Raw genomic sequence first — 14666 nt, 5'->3', positions numbered from 1 at the left:
GCCTTCAGAGGGCTTCACGTCCTTACCATTAGAGGACTACGCATCCTCCCCTTCAGAGGGCTATACGCCCTCACCTTTAGAGGACTAAATGTCCTCCACTTCAAAGGGCTTCACGCCCTCCCATTCAGAGGACTACACGTCCTCCTCTTCAGAGGGCTATGCGCCCTTTCCTTCAGAGGAGTACACGTCCTCGCCTTCAGATGGCTACACGCCCTCGCCTTCAAAGGACTACACGTCGTTGCCTTCAGAGGTCTGCACGCCCTCGCATTCAGAAGACTCCCCGTCCTCACCTTCAGAGGGCTACACGCCCTCCTCTATAGAAGGCTGCATGACCTCACCTTCAGAGGACTACACGTCGTCGCCTTCAGAAGGCTACACGCCGTCACCTTCAGAGGGATACACGCAATCTTTAGAGGACTATACATCCTCTCCTTCAGAGGACTACATGTCCTCGCCTTTTGAGGGCTGCATGCCCTCGCCTTTATTGGACTACACGTCCTCGCCTTCAGAGGGCTACACGCCCTCGTCTTCAGAGGGCTACACGCCCTCGCCTTTAGAGGACTACACGTCCTCCCTTTTAGAGGACTTCACTTCTTCTCCTATAGAGGGCATTACGCACTCTCCTTCAAAGGACTACACGTCGCCGCCATCAGAGGGATACACGCCTTTGCCTTTAGAGGACTATACGTCCTCACCTTTAGAGGCCTGCACGCCCTCACCCTTAGAGGGCTACATGGCCTAACCTTCAGAGGGCTACACGCCCTCACCTTCAGAGGACTACAAGTCCTCCCCTTCATAGGACAACACCCTCATGCCTTCAGAGGGCTGCACGCTGATCGAGGCCGTACCCGAATCAAATAAACATGAAAATGCAGTAACTAGGAAGTGATCCTAGGTCGTTTCCCAACGAGCAATGATAAACCAAATGTTCATAATATACTTGCATTAACAGTAACGATTGGGGGGGGGGGTTGTTTGTGTTTTGATTTAAGGAGCAGAACAAGTAAACTGGAATACGAAACTAATAATATTAAAAATGGGTTGTTTCCTTTGATTCAGAAGCCATTCTCTTATCCTGGAGAATTCGTCCTTAACAGTTAACCACTTAATCCAACCTTATTTCAATTTACTAAGCGAAAATCAACTTAGGATTGTCAATATGTGATTAGGCACCACATACACCAGTTAGCCCTTCGTCCATTAAGCATGAACGCAAGTTAGGCTTAGAGGCAATTAATCGAACACGAAGCGTGCACTGATTAATGTTCACGAATTTGGGTTAACTGGTGAAGGGAAAACTGTCAGGGAACCACATTATAAACGAAACCTCAAAGAGAATTGGGCTTCGTCCTCAGAAGGAAACAACACCAGAATATTTAGCCTTCCATAGATTCAAACAGAAAACGCAAATGAAACATGAAGCAGAAACGTAAATAAACAAAAACGTAAATGAGACAGAAACGAAAATGAAAACAGAAACGTAAATGAAAATAGAAGAAAAAACAAAAATGAAATTGTAATTAGAAGCAGAAAATGGAAAATTGCATTAAGAAAGAAACCGTAGCATTAGAACAGAAAAACATCCAAAACCATAAACCCTAAGCTCTGAATAATAGTCTAACAGAATGCCTTGCACAAATCCCAAGGCTGCTATTTAAAAAGAGTCACTCAAAGTCACTGGGCCCTATTACAATACTCTGGCCCAAAACGAAATAAACACTGAACCACATAAAATAAAATTGCGAAATTTCGTAATTAGAAATTAACTAAGGTAAGTGCTGCTTTATTTGCCCTCTTCAAGTCCACAACCAAAATCCAGATTAAGCCCAATGTTTCATTAATTCCTGAAATTAGATTAAAAACATCAAATTAGCTAAATGAGCCCAAATAATAAAACTGCCTAATTAATTGAAAATTAAGACCAATCAGTAATTAAAATGGTGCAAAAAGGGTTTAGAAAATAGAAGAAAATGATGGCACATCAAAACCCCCCATACTTAGCCTTTTGCACTCCTGGGCAAAATGAAACAAAGAACAGAATCCAAGGATATCAAAGAGAGACAAACGAAAACATTCACATATTTCTCAATGAACATCAAGGAATGAAAGGAATGGGTAACATCTAACATAAGGAGATCCGAAAAGTCAAGACATTCATGAAAATCATCCAAGCAACCCAATCATGGAAAAATAGTTATTCAGCTCAAGAATGAAAAGTGATAAAGCCTCACAAGATATACACTCTATCTCTCAAGTGTTTAGGCTACTACTTACCCTCAAAGCACCAATGAAAACAAACACCACATAAACTTGGCAAGATTCTAAAATTGACAATCAACCCATAAACACAAGCACATGAGGATCAAAAGTTCTTTTAAGGTTGTAATGGGGCCAAGGACAAGGTATGGAAAAATATGGAATAAGTGGCTGAATCCCAAATGAATAGAGGAGCAATGGGGAATAAGTGCATATTAAGAAAACATAAGAAAATAAAAAGAAATAAAGATAAAATTTAAACATAAAGAGTAGAACCAAGAGTCTCATCATTCTTTTTTCATTTAAGATCTTATTGACTCAACTTTACTGCTTTTCTTTTTCTTTTTCAATTTTTTTTTAATAATTTTTTTTTTTACTATGTAGCCTTTGAGAAACAGCATCTCATTCAGCATGTCCAACATTTAACCAATATGCAATGTACATCAAGTATGACTCAAAATATATCATGAAGCATGCCCAACAAAACATGTTATCCAATGAAACAAAAACCCCACACTTATTCCCAAAACAATTCCAAAGCTCCAAAATTCCTTAAGGATATGGTGATATCATGGTTTTTCACTTAAGGCTTGTAGTGACCTTCAAAACAAGGAAAGGAAAACAAGGCTCAAAAGGGCTATCAAAGGAATTAAGTCAAGGTAAGTCCATTTGGCTAGAAGCTTATAAGAACAAAATTGCCTCAATCATATCCAAATATGCATGTGAATTAGGAAGCATCAACAAGAATCAAGCCAAGGCTATTGTGCAAGCAATCAATGGGGTAAAACACAACAAATGATTATGATGATGGATGGCTCAAATTCTCACGAAGGTAAACTCATCACTTTCAAATTGAGCTTTCAAAACTATCATGACATGTAGAGGAGAATCAAAGATTTCAAGTCACAAAATGTCAAGAACTTTTATTTTCAAAACAATTACCCATTTCTTGAACATATCCTATAATTCAAAGAAAAACATGTCAAGTCTCTTCCACCACTACGTCCACTAAAGAAGGGTTCGTGAGGAATGGCTTAAGTCGATGTCTGTTGACCTTGAAGCTCTTGTTTGTGGAGTCGCTTTTGATCTCAACTGTACCATAAGGAAAAACATTAGTAACAACAAAAGGACCAATCCACTTAGACCTCAACTTACCACTCAGGAGTCCAAGCCTAGAATTATACAATAACACTTTTTGCCCAACCATGAAGTCCTTCTTAACTATCATGCTATCATGGAACTTCTTGGTCTTTTCTTTGTAGAACTTGGCATTATCGTAGGCTTCTAGGTGGATTTCATCTAACTCATTCAGTTGCAACTTTCTTTCCTCACCAGCTTGATCCATAGAGAAGTTGCAAGTCTTCACTGCCCAGTATGCTTTGTGCTCAATTTCCACTGGAAGATGACATGCCTTTCCAAAGAGAACCCGATAAGGAGACATTCCTATGGGTGCTTTGTAGGCAGTCCGATGTGCCCAAAGAGCATCATCAAGCCTGGTACTCCAATCTTTCCTGCTTGGTTGCACAATCTTCTCTAAAATTCTCTTGATTTCCCTGTTAGAAATTTCTGCCTGTCCATTGGTCTGGGGGTGGTATGGTGTGGATACCCCGTGTACCACCCCGTACTTTTTAAGCAAGGCATGCATTGTTCTATCGCAAAAATGGGTTCCTTGATCACTAACAATTGCTTTAGGTACTCCAAACCTGCAAAACAGATTAGATCTGACAAAATCTGCAACAACCTTAGCGTCATTAGTTCTAGTAGGTTTGGCTTCCACCCATTTTGAAACATAGTCAACTGCAAGGAGAATGCAAACATAACCAAAAGAGACGGGAAAAGGGCCCATGAAATCTATACCCCAGACATCAAACACCTCACAGAATAGCATAGGTTGCTGAGGCATTTGTTGTCGCCACGTAAGTGTATTTCCTGCTCTCTGGCACTGCTCACAAGTGCTGCAGATCTTCCACGCATCTTTAAAGATGGTGGGCCAATAAAAACCACAATCAAGCACTTTGCGAGCTGTCCTTTGAACACCCAGATGACCTCCCGGTGCGGAAGAATGACAGAACTGCAGGACTGAGTCAGTCTCATGATCTGGAATGCATCGTCTAATGACCTGATCACTGCACAATTTCCACAAGTAGGGGTCATCCCAATTAAAATGCTTAGCATCACTTTTAATTTTATCTTTTTGGGCCTTAGATGCATATGGAGGAAAAACAGAAGCAACCATATAATTGACAATGTTAGCAAACCAGGGAGTAGAAAGAGAGTCAGAAATACTATACAGTATATACAAATGATCATTCTGGAAATCATCCCGAATGGGTGAATTCGCATCCGATACACGTTCGACCTGACTCAAATGATCAGTAACTAAATTTTGTGCTCCGCTCCTATCACGAATCTCCAAGTCAAACTCTTGAAGCCAGAGCATCCATCGGATCAACCTAGGCTTAGAATCAGCCTTCTTCAACAAGTACTTTAGAGCTGCATGGTTAGTATAAACAATAATGCGGGTACCAAGCAAATAAGATCGAAATTTTTCAAGAGCAAAAACTATGGCTAGAAGCTCCTTCTCAGTAGTAGTATAATTTGCTTGGGCGGCATCTAAAGTCCTAGAAGCATAGTATATCACCCTGGGCAATTTATCAATTTTCTGAGCAAGGACAGCCCCCAATGCATAATTTGATGCATCACACATAAGCTCAAAAGGGGCTGTCCAATCGGGTGCCTGGATGATGGGGGTGGTAGTCAGCGCTCTTTTGAGGCAATCAAAAGCCTCTCTGCATCTGTCATTAAAGTCAAACTCCACCTCTTTTTGCAACAAGTTGGATAGTGGAAGGGCAACTTTGCTAAAATCCCTTATAAAGCGCCTGTAGAATCCTGCATGACCAAGAAAAGATCGCACCTCTCGCACAAAAGAGGGGTAAGGCAATTGTGAAATAACAGAAATTTTTGCAGGATCTACTTCAATACCCTTATTGGAAATAATGTGGCCTAAAACTATACCTTGCTCAACCATAAAATGACATTTTTCAAAATTTAGAACAAGATTAGTTTGAATGCATCTATTCAAAACTTTTTCCAAACTTTCCAAATAACCATCAAAAGAGGATCCATACACAGTGAAATCATCCATGAACACCTCTATGCAATTTTCTAAGAAATCACTGAAAATACTAATCATGCACCGCTGGAAGGTACCAGGGGCATTGCAAAGGCCAAAAGGCATCCTCCTATAGGCAAAAGTGCCGAAGGGGCAGGTGAATGTGGTCTTTTCTTGATCCTCAGGAGCAATAGTAATTTGCATATAACCAGGAAAACCATCAAGGAAACAGTAGTGAGATTTACCTGCCAGGCGCTCAAGCATCTGGTCAATGAATGGCAGGGGAAAATGGTCCTTTTTGGTAACTTGGTTCAACCTCCTATAGTCAATGCAGACTCTCCAACTGTTCTGCACCCGAGTAGGAATCAGCTCCTCCATCTCATTTTTTATCACTGTGAGGCCGGTCTTCTTCGGGACTACCTGGACGGGACTCACCCATTGGCTGTCGAAGATAGGATAAATGATTCCAGCTTGTAAAATCTTGGTTATCTCCTTCTTCACTACATTAAGAATCACCGGGTTGAGTCTTCTCTGTGGCTGTCTTACTGGTTTAGCTCCATCCTCTAAATTTATTCGATGCATACATGTGGATCGGCTAATACCAGGAATGTCCGCCAGGGTCCAGCCTATAGCCTTCTTATGCTTCTTGAGAATAGACAACAACTTCTCCTCTTGCTCATCAGCAAGGGAGGCAGATATAATCACTGGAAAACTTTTGCTATCATCCAAGTAAGCGTATTTCAAATTTGATGGCAGAGGCTTCAATTCTGGTGTGGTCAGCTGGATAGTGGTAGAAGGAGATGGTTTCTCAGCCTGTACCTCATAAAGAAAGTCAGGGGTATGTGTACTTCCTGAAACATGGTTAGTCCTATCTGACTCTATAAAATCAATCTCGAGAGGTAAAACACCACCACCAGACATGCAATCAATATCACTTTCAGATTCACTCTCAGCATCAAATTCAGACATATGATCAAGTACAATTTCAGACTCAATGCATGAAGAGTGAGAGGCATGCAGATTAGAGTAAAGATCAGTCATGTATTCATCAACAACATGGTCAATTATTTCAGCACGAAATACAGAAAGATCTTCAGATGGGTATTTCATAGCATCCAGAATATTAAAATGAACAGTTATATCACCAAACTCCATGGATAGTGTGCCTGCATAAACATCTATCTTAGTTCTAGCAGTTTTCATAAAGGGTCTGCCTAGAATGATGGGAACTGATCCTTGAGAAAATCCGTCTTCCATATTCAAAATATAAAAATCAACAGGGAAAATCAGTTCACCAACTCTAACTAAGACATCTTCTATGAAACCAACAGGGTAGGCAACACTTCTATTAGCTAAATGAATTACCACATCAGTTGACTGCAAGGGACCTAGAGATAGAGAATTAAAAATAGATAGAGGCATAACACTAACAGAAGCTCCTAAATCTAGCATGGCATTGTCAAACTTACTATTCCCTACAATACAAGGTATGCTGAATGTACCTGGATCTATACATTTTTCAGGAATTCGGGGAACAGATTTACCAATCAATGCGGAGACATTTCTGCCCATGCTAATTCGTTCACTTCCTTTAAGCTTCCGCTTATTAGTGCACAACTCCTTCAAGAATTTAGCGTATCTTGGAATTTGCTTAATTGCATCCAGCAGAGGTATATTTACCTCTACTTTTCTAAATGTTTCCAAGATCTCTTTCTCCGCCTCTTCCATTTTTTTGTTGGAAACTGCTCTTGGAGGGAATGGAAGAGGGGGAATGTGCTGCTTCTGCAAATCAGAATTACCAGTGGAAGAAGATTCACCTGCACAGAAATTGTTAGGTAAATTTTTGTCATCACCTTTTTCTGGAGTAGAGTGAAGTTTGGCAGGTTCATTTGCAGATGAGGAAGGTGCTATGGGTTGAGGTCCCTGACACTGCTTTCCCGACCTCAATGAAATGGCACTAACATTTTTGGGATTTTGGACAGCTTGAGAAGGTAGCTTGTCAGAATTCTGGGACTGTTGTTGATTCAATTGTGTAGCCAATTGTCCCATCTGATTGGTTAAGCTCTGAATGGAGGCTCTGGTCTCTTGTTGAAACTGCATGTTCTACATAATCATTTGCCTCACAAGTTCTTCGAGGGAAGGTTGTGGAGGAGCCTCAACTGTTGGCTGTTTCTGGGGCTGTTGCTGTTGTTGGATTGGTGGAGGAAGGTATGGTCAGCTTGGGCCAACAATATTTTGGAAGGAAGGAGTAGGCTGCTGTTGTTGTTGCTGAGGGCTAGACCATTTGAGATTAGGGTGATTCCTCCATCCAGGGTTGTATCTGTTGCTGGAGAGGTCATAATTGTTCTGCTGTGGTTGATTTTGCTGCTGAGGTTGAGCAGGTCTATTATAAATATTTGCAGCATAAGCTTCGGGCTGCTCAATTGCTCCAGGTTGCTGCATGGAAGGGCAAAGGTCTGTATGGTGGTCAGTAGAGGAGCACAAACCACAGACCCTTGCGACAGGTACAGATTTTTTGTTCAAGGCCAGCTGGGTTACCAAGTTAACCAATGCGTCCAGTTTGCCTTCAAGATTCTTAGTTTCAGATGATGCAGCTGAGTTTGTAGCTACCTCATGCACTCCTCTAATGACTATCGCATCATTTTTGGCGCTAAACTGCTGGGAGTTGGAAGCCATCTTCTCAATTAAATTTCTGGCTTCAGCAGGAGTCATATCTCCAAGGCCTCCACCACTCGCAGCATCTATCATACTTCTCTCCATATTACTGAGTCCTTCATAAAAATATTGGAGAAGCAGCTGCTCTGAAATCTGATGGTGAGGGCAACTGGCACATAGTTTTTTAAATCTCTCCCAGTATTCATACAGGCTCTCTCCACTGAGTTGTTTAATACCTGAGATATCCTTCCTGATTGCTGTGGTCCTAGAAGCAGGGAAATTTTTTTCTAAGAATACTCTCTTAAGGTCATCCCAGCTCGTGATGGACCGTGGAGCAAGGTAATACGACCAGTCCTTTGCCACTCCCTCTAAGGAGCAATGATAAACCAAATGTTCATAATATACTTGCAGTAGCAGTAACGTTTGGGGGGGGGGGGGTTGTTTGTTTTGTGATTTAAGGAGCAGAACAAGTAAACTGGAATACGAAACTAATAATATTAAAAATGGGTTGTTTCCTCTGATTCAGAAGCCATTCTCTTATCCTGGGTTATGGAGAATTCGTCCCTAACAGTTAACCACTTAATCCAACCCTATTTCAATTTACTAAGCGAAAATCAACTTAGGGTTGTCAATGCGTGATTAGGCACCATATACACCAGTTAGCCCTACGTCCATTAAGCATGAACGCAAGTTAGGCTCAGAGGCAATTAATCGAACACGAAGCGTGCACTGATTAATGTTCACGAATTTGGGTTAACTGGTGAAGGGAAAACTACTAGGGAACCACATTATAAACGAAACCTCAAAGAGAGTTGGGCTTCGTCCTCAGAAGGAAACAACACCAGAATATTTAGCCTTCCATAGATTCAAACAAAAAACGTAAATGAAACATGAAGCAGAAACGTAAATAAACAAAAACGTAAATGAGACAGAAACCAAAATGAAAATAGAAACATAAATGAAAGTAGAAGAAGAAACAAGAACGAAATTGTAATTAGAAGCAGAAAATGGAAAATTGCATTAAGAACGAAACAGTAGCATTAGAACAGAAAAACCTCCAAAACCATAAACCCTAAGCTCTGAATAATAGTCTAACAGAATGCCTTGCACGAATCCCAAGGCTGCTATTTAAAAAGAGTCACTCAAAGTCATTGGGCCCTATTACAATACTCTGGCCCGAAACGAAATAAACATTGAACCACATAAAATAAAATTGCGAAATTTCCTAATTAGAAATTGACTAAGGTAAGCGCTGCTTTATTTGCCCTCTTCAAGTCCACAACCAAAATCCAGACTAAGCCCAATGTTTCATTAATTCCTGAAATTAGATTAAAAACATCAAATTAGCTAAATGAGCCCAAATGATAAAACTGCCTAATTAATTGACAATTAAGACCAAGCAGTAATTAAAATGGTGCAAAAAGGGTTTAGAAAAAAGAAGAAAATGATGGCACATCACATGCCTTCGCCTTCAAAGGACTACTCGTCCTCACCTTCAGAGGACTGTACGTCCTCACCTTCAGAAGGCTGCACGCCCTCTCCTTCAGAGGGCTTCATGCCCTCACCTTTAGAGGACTACACGTCCTCGCATTTAGAGGACTTCACGTCCTCGCCATTAGAGGGCTTCGCGCACTCCCCTTCAGAGGACTACACGCCCTCGCCTTCAGGGGGCTGCATGGAATTGCATTCTGAGGAATAGACGTCCTCACCTTAGAGGACTACATGTCCTCGCCTTTAGATGGCTGCACGCCCTCGACTTCAAAAGGCTGCACGCCCTCGCTTTAGAAGACTAAACGTCATCACCTTCAGAGGACTACACGTCCTCCCCTTTAGAAGGCTTGAGGCCTTCACCTTTAGAGGACTACACGTCCTCGCCATTTGAGGACTACACGCCCTCGCCTTCAGAGGGCCTGCATGCCCTCTTCTTCAGAGGGCTTCACGCCCTCACCATATGAGGACTACACGTCCTCGCCTTCAGAGGACTACACGTCCTCGCCTTCAGAAGGCTTCTCGCCCTCCCCTTTAAATGACTACACGTCCTCGACCTAAGAGTACTACACGTCCTCGCCTTCAGAAGGCTACACGCTGTCACCTTTAGAGGACTACACGTCCTCGCCTTCAGAGGACTACATGTCCTCGCCTTGAGAGGGCTGCATGCCCTCGCCTTGAGAGGGCTGCATGCCCTTGCCTTCAGAGGCCTACATGCCCTTACCATAAGAGGACTACACGTCCTCGCCTTGAGAGGGCTGCACGCCCATGCCTTCAGAAGGCTACACGCACTCACCTTCAGAGGGCAACACGCCCTCACCTTCAGAGGGCTACACGCCACCTTTAGAGGACTACACGTCCTCGCCTTCAGAGGACTATATGTCCTCGCCTTTAGAGGGCTGCATGCCCTCGCCTTTAGAGGACTACATGTCCTTCTCTTCAAAGGGCTATACACCCTTGCCTTCATAGGACTACACGTCCTCCTCTTCAGAGGGCTGCACACCCTCGCCTTCAGAGGACTACACGTCCTCACCTTCAAAGGGCTGCACGCCCTCGCCTTCAGAAGGCTGCACGCCCTCTCCTTAAGAGGACTTCACGCCCTCACCTTGACAAGACTACACGTCCTCGCCTTCAGAGGACTACATGTCCTCGCCTTCAGAGCTTTGCATGTCCTCGCCTTCAGAAGGCTACACGCCCTCACCTATGGAGGACTACATGTCCTCCACTTCAAAGGACTACACGCCCTCGAATTCAGAGGACTACACGTCCTACTCTTCAAAGGGCTACGCGCCCTCCCCTTTAGAGGACTACACGTCCTCGCCTTCAGATGGCTACACGCCCTCGCCTTCAAAGGACTACACGTCCTCGCCTTCAGAGGGCTGCACGCCCTCGCCTTCAGAGGACTACACGTCCTCACCTTCAGAAGGCTACACGCCCTCCTCTACAAAAGGCTACACGCTCTCACCTTGAGAGGACTACACGTCCTCGCCTTCAGAGGACTAGACGTCCTTGCCTTCAGAGGGTTGCAGGTCTTGACCTAAGAGTACTACACGTCCTCGACTTCAGAAGGCTACATGTCCTCACCTTCAGAGGGCTACACGCCACCTTTTGAGGACTACACATGCTCGCCTTCAGAGGACTACATGCCCTCGCCTTCAGAGGGCTGCATGCCCACGCCTTTAGTGGACTACACGTCCTCACCTTTCAGAGGGCTGCACGGCCTCTCCTTCAGAGGGTTACATGCCCTCACTACAAGAGGACTACACGTCCTCGCCTTGAGAGAGCTGGACGCCCTTGCCTTCAGAAGGCTACACGCCCTTACCTTATGAGGGCTACACGCCACCTTTAGAAGACTACACGTCCTCGCCTTTAGAGGAATACATGTCCTCGCCTTTAGAGGGCTGCATTCCATCGCCTTTAGAGGGCTACATGCCCTCGACTTCAGAGGGATGCATGCCCTTGCCTTTTGTGGACTACGCATCCTCACCTTCAGATGGTTGCACGCCCTCGCCTTCAAAGGGCTACATGCCCTCACCATAAGAGGAGTACACGTCCTCGCCTTGAGAGGCCTGCACGACCTTGCCTTCAGAAGGCTACACGCCCTCACCTTCAGAGGACTACACGTTGTCGCCTTCAGAGGGCTGCACACCCTCGCCTTTAGTGGATTACACGTCCTTACCTTCAGAGGGCTGCACGCCTTTGCCTTCAGAGGGCCACATGCCCTCACCTTTAGAGGACTACATGTCCTCGCCTTCATAGTGCTGCATGCCCTCTCCGTGAGTCGGCTTCACGCCCTAACGTTAAGAGGACTACACATCCTCGCCTTCAGAGGACTACACGTCCTCACATTCAGAGGGCTGCATGTCCTCACCTTCTGAGGACTACACATCCTTGCCTTCAGAGGACTACATGCCCTCACCTTCAGAGGGCTACACGCCTTCACTTTCAGAGTACTATACGTCCTCGCCTTTAAAGGACTACACGTCCTCGCCTTCAGAGAGTTGCATGTCCTCGTCTTTAGAGGACTACACGTCCTTGCCTTTAGAGGGCTTCACGCCTTCGCCATAAGAGGGCTACACGTCCTCACCATTACAAGACTACATATCCTCCCCTTTGGATGGCTACACGCCCTCGCATTTTGAGGACTACATGTCCTCCTCTTCAAAGGGCTACACACCCTCGTCTTCAAAGGACTACATGTCCTCCTCTTCAGAAGGCTACATGCCCTCGCCTTCATAGGACTACACGTCCTCACCTTCAAAGGGCTGCACGCCCTCGCCTTCAAAAGGTTGAACGCCCTCTCCTTCAGAGGGCTTCACGCCCTCACCTTGAGAGGACTACACATCCTCGCTTTTAGAGGACTACACGTCCTTGCCTTCAGAGGGTTGCACGTCCTTGCCTTCAGAGGACTACTCATCCTTGCCTTCTGAGGGCTGCACGCCTTCGCCTTCAGAGGGCTTCACGTCCTTACCAATAGAGGACTACACATCCTCCCCTTTAGAGGGCTACATGCCCTCACCTTTAGAGGACTACATGTCCTCCTCTTCAAAGGGCTACGCACCCTCCCCTACAGGGGACTACACGTCCGCGCCTTCAGATGGCTACACACCCTCGCCTTCAGAGGACTGCACGTCCTCGCCTTCAGAGGGCTTCACGCCCTCACCTTGAGAGGACTACAGGTCCTCCCCTTCAGAGGACTACACGTCCTTGCCTTCATAGGGTTGCACGTCTTCGCCATCAGAGGACTACACGTCCTTGCCTTCTGAGGGCTGCATGCCTTTGCCTTTAGAGGGCTACACGTCCTCACCATTAGAGGACTACACATCCTCCCCTTCAGAAGGCTACACACCCTCACCTTTAGATGACTACACGTCCTCCTCTTCAAAGGGCTACATGCCCTCGCCTTCAGAGGACTTCACGTCCTCCTCTTCAGAGGGCTACGCGCCCTCCCCTTCAGAGGACAACATGTCATCGCCTTCAGATGGCTACACACCCTCGCATTCAGAGCACTACACGTCCTCACCTTTAGAAGGCTGCACGTCCTCGCCTTTAGATGACTACACCTCCTCACCTTGAGAGAGCTGCTAACACGCTTTATCCCCTTTATCCCTGAACCGCTGGCCAAACCAACACCTTGACATACATCATGTCTGGCCGTTCTGCAAGCCTTTTGACCCAAGACCTTAAACCACCATAAACCTTGACCCAGGATGAGAATTTCCATCCCTGTCCTTGGAAGAAGGAACAATAGGGTCTCCCAAAAAAAAAAGGTCATTCACTATTGAGCTGCTAACACGCTTCCAGAACAAAGAAAGTTCCCGATCAAAGATCAGAAGAAAACAAAAGAAAAAGAAAAGTTCCCGATCGAAGATCGGAAGAAAACAAAAGAAATATACAGAAAGGTCCTTAGACCAGAACAATATCTGAACAATACAAAATTGTCACAAGTAAACAAGAAAAGAAAGGAAACCACGACTTGAAGTGGTCCTCTCCTTTTGATCGCCAACCAAAATCCTGTGCCTTAGCGACTTTCTCACCCCGCACTAAACAAAAATAGAGAAGGAAAAGGCCCAAACACTCAAAGCCAAATTCCTCACTAAAACACCATTCCTGAAAAAGTCCTATTGATCCATGATCACGCATGTAATCTTTGATTTGATTGGAAAGGATTAGCAAAATCAAGTCATGACATATCTATGGTTCAGAATTAGGATAAAACACTTACCTGTGTGAGATTGATACACTTACCTATATTTAACAAAAAGTACTTAGAATATTACAAAAAAACCATAAATTGGGAAAGTTTGATACAAAATACACAGGTTTTATACACAAAATTTAGTCATATTCATAGACTAACAACTCCCCCAAATTTACAGTTTTGCTTGTCCTCAAGCAAAAGAGAACAACTCACTTGTCCTCAAGTGGTAAAACATGCAGTGTTTATGTACAAAGGTGTATGCATCAAAATTTATTGATTGCATGATGAGAAAGATGAAGCAATGTGTACCTATCACTTGTTTTTCACAGAATATGCAGCTAGACAAATAGGAGAACAAAATGTGAACTATACAGTTGGATGAAGTTAATCATAAGATAGATATCAAGGAAAGTAGCTCAAACCACAATTTAACGGCTACTGTTTCACTCAAGCACAAGTGTTTAAGCTATTCATTGATAACGACTAACAGGAGGTGCGATCTTTGCATTTCATCTCATGCCATCAAGTCAGAAATGTATAAACAGAATCAGAAGGACTTTCTCAGGCTTGTAGTGAGGATTGACTATAAAAATTCATTGGTTTTTCTAGGATTCAAAGGTTTAGATTCTAAGAGAGCACAAATCCTTGACTTATCCCAAGGGTCTTGTACTATACCAATAGCTTTCTCACTATCTTTTCCTCTCAAGTTGCTTTTGACCTTATTGTAATAGCACAATTTATTCTTTTCTTTCTTCTCTTTTTTTTTAACATACAACTTATTTGTTGTGTGTGTTGATGCTTAACCTTTTTCTTTTCATTCTTTTCAACTTTTCTCCCCCAAATTTAGATTAAATTTGTCTTGAACCATATGCTCTCCTAGAATCTAAACAAGGTATCAGGAGATAATTATTTAAGTTCAAGGTTCAATTCATGACAAAATCATTCATCCTATAC

General features: G+C 43.8%; 1 non-coding gene across 1 annotated transcript; it reads left to right on the top strand.

Moving 5' to 3' along the window:
- The first annotated feature begins 8173 nt into the window (after positions 1 to 8173).
- LOC113002516 (small nucleolar RNA R71) lies at positions 8174 to 8279 on the top strand. The gene has a single exon (XR_003268070.1). It is a non-coding gene; the product is annotated as a small nucleolar RNA R71 (small nucleolar RNA).
- The last annotated feature ends 6387 nt before the right edge of the window (positions 8280 to 14666 follow it).

The sequence above is a fragment of the Glycine max genome, chromosome 8 (genome assembly GCF_000004515.6).
Source record: "Glycine max cultivar Williams 82 chromosome 8, Glycine_max_v4.0, whole genome shotgun sequence".
NCBI classification, from domain to species: domain Eukaryota; kingdom Viridiplantae; phylum Streptophyta; class Magnoliopsida; order Fabales; family Fabaceae; genus Glycine; species Glycine max.
Note: the sequence above shows the minus strand (reverse complement) of the source record. Positions and strands in the feature narration are given on the sequence as shown.